Source organism: Narcine bancroftii, unplaced genomic scaffold, assembly GCF_036971445.1.
Source record: "Narcine bancroftii isolate sNarBan1 unplaced genomic scaffold, sNarBan1.hap1 Scaffold_707, whole genome shotgun sequence".
In the NCBI taxonomy this organism is placed as follows: Eukaryota; Metazoa; Chordata; class Chondrichthyes; order Torpediniformes; family Narcinidae; genus Narcine; species Narcine bancroftii.
In genome coordinates this window covers 20,001-22,500 of record NW_027212214.1, presented here as the reverse complement: position 1 = coordinate 22,500, position 2,500 = coordinate 20,001, and the positions used below count along the sequence as shown (strand labels likewise).

The 2,500-nt window shown below is 52.4% G+C and overlaps 1 pseudogene; it reads right to left on the bottom strand.

The window, feature by feature from the left end:
* LOC138751112 (28S ribosomal RNA) overlaps window positions 1-2,500 on the bottom strand; it is an 8,121-nt pseudogene that overhangs the window by 1,979 nt on the left and 3,642 nt on the right.

The following is a 2,500-nucleotide window of genomic DNA, read 5'->3' as shown; positions in this document are numbered from 1 at the left end:
ACGAGTTAGAGATGGTGTCATTTTGGAATTCTTTAATGCCCGAACCCTGGCATGCAAGGCCCGCCCACTTGCTGAATTCCAACGCTCTCCACTCCGGGTACTGATTGGGGGGGTCGCTCCCTTCTCTCCCCCATCGTCCCGATATCAGTCAATAGAGTGTCAAAGCTCCTGTCCGACTCGTCTTCGTGGGGAACGGTGTCGTTCCCCTGATGATCATCAGCATGGGGGACTTGTCTTATACCCCCCTGCTGATATCGCTCGATCTCTCGGAGCGATGAGAGATTTTTGAATCTCTCGATCTGTTCTTCATTGCTCACGCCAGCCATCCGAAATGACGCTGCAATGACCTTGTCGGGCGAAGAGCTGAGACTTAACCTCTTCCTAATCACCGCAGATGGTATTTGCGTTTCCAGCTTCGGGAGAGCAAGTCCTCCATCTCTATTCCTGGAATACAGGACCCCATCCGCTGTTTCTGGGGGGAGATGGAGGATCTCCTTTACTGTCCTCTTGATTAGGCTGTCCAGTTCTTTTAGACAGTTTTGCGAGGCCTCAATTAACGTCAGGTGGAAGAACGCTCGTGGGATCATGTGGGTCTTCAGGAGTTCGATCTTCTGGATCGGTTTGAGTTTGGACAATCGTAACCTCTGGAACCAGCCCTCGAATCTTTCTTTCCAGTCCACCATGGTGGCACCGCACCATGGATCCACTCGTGCTCCAAGATATTTTTCAATCTTCCCAGGTGGTATGTATCCAATTCCAGATGTCCCGAAAGTCCACTCCTCACGGCAGTTGTAAAGGAAGGTCTTGCCTTTACAAGTCATATGGAAGCCCTTTGTTTTATTGACGTTGACCTCCAGTCCGGTGCTCTCAACGAACCTCTGCAGTATTTTGATGTTATTCTCCATCCCTTCAAAGGAGTCACTGAGGATGGCGATATCATCCGCGAAAGCCAATGCCGTGCAGCAAATGGCCTCTCCGTCGGAGCTCAAGTGTACTCCCGTGCCTTCTCGCTCCAGGGTGCAAATTAACGAGTCCATGACGATGTTAAACAGGATGGGCGAGAGAGGGTCTCCCTGCTTCACTCCTCTCTCAATCCGGATAGGATCCGTCTTTACGTCGCCCACCTGGATGACAGTGCTCGTTTCCGAGTAAAGGTCCGATATGAGACCTTTAAACTGTCTGGGCAACCCCATCCTGTCGAGGGCCTTCATGATAAGCTTGTGTCCCACGGAGTCGAATGCCTTCGCAAGATCCACAAACAATACCGCCAGGTCCTTCCGAACTCGTTTCGATCCTCGCATGATGTTCTGTAGGATCGCGATGTTCTCATTGCACCCCGGAGTATCCGCCAGAAATCCCTTCTGCCTGGGATCGATATCCACACAGTCGCTGAGCCTCTTCGCCATTATCTTGGTAAACAGTCTCAGCAACAGCGGCCCGATTGTTATTGGCCTCCAGTTGTTGATGTCCTTCAACTGTTCTCGATCTTCGGTTTTAGGGATCAAGACCGTTCTACTTGTCTTGAGGCACTTCGGGATGAAACCTGCTTTGGTCCACAGGGAAAAGAGCTTGGGGAGGGTGCTCTCATTCTCCCACGTGATGCGCTGTAGATCTTCCTTGCGCATCCCGTCAGGTCCTGGAGCACTCTGCTCTTTGATCCCTTTAATTGCCAGGTCGACCTCTTCCTTTTCGATGTTCTTAAGGAGAGGTTCGTACTGCCTTCTTCCCACGTAACCCTTCATTCTGCTCAGATTCGCCGGATCGTTTGCCGTGCCCATCCTCCTGCGGAACTCTTCATACACTTCCTCCCTTTTCAGGGGGCATTCTCCCACCGCTGGTGTCCCCATCATCTGGCGAGCCAGTCTCCTTCTGTCTTTCTCAAACAGGATTTGGGTGTTCTTGTACTCGGCCTTCCGTCTGGCGTATTTCTGGCGGCTCTCAGAGTTCGGTTTGACAGGTCCCGACTCCTTTTTCTTGCGCCTGTTCTTATCGCGCTTCCCCTCTGTATTCCTTCCAAATTCTTCGACAATGTGAAGGGTGATGCCTTCGATCAGCCCGATCCCCTTGCTGTGGTCTCCCTTCTTCTTCCTCCTGAGCAGACTCATCGCATGGTCCATGTCCTCCTCGATGTTAGTGACCCTCGGGATTTCTCCCGGAGGCAGGGGTATCATGGACTCGATCTTAGGTGGGTTTTCGGGTTCCCTGGTCTCGGCCCCGTCATCGGCTGGTGGTGCCGTCACCGCAGTCTCTGTCTGAGGCGCAGTCTCCGGCGATCTTATAATCAGCCGTCTCTTGTCGGAGATTTGTTTGTTGGTCTTGGATGTTAAGACCTTGGCAATCTCGATGTTGATGTTCCTCTTTCCCTTGAGCCTTTCTTCCAGCTCCAGCAGGAGTTTCACTTCCTCCTCCGTCCATTTCGATTTGCGGCCCGGCTTTCCTTCCTTGAGGTGCTCGGCTTTACGAGCCTCATTTCTGAGGTCGGCGTGTCTGTGCCGCTCGT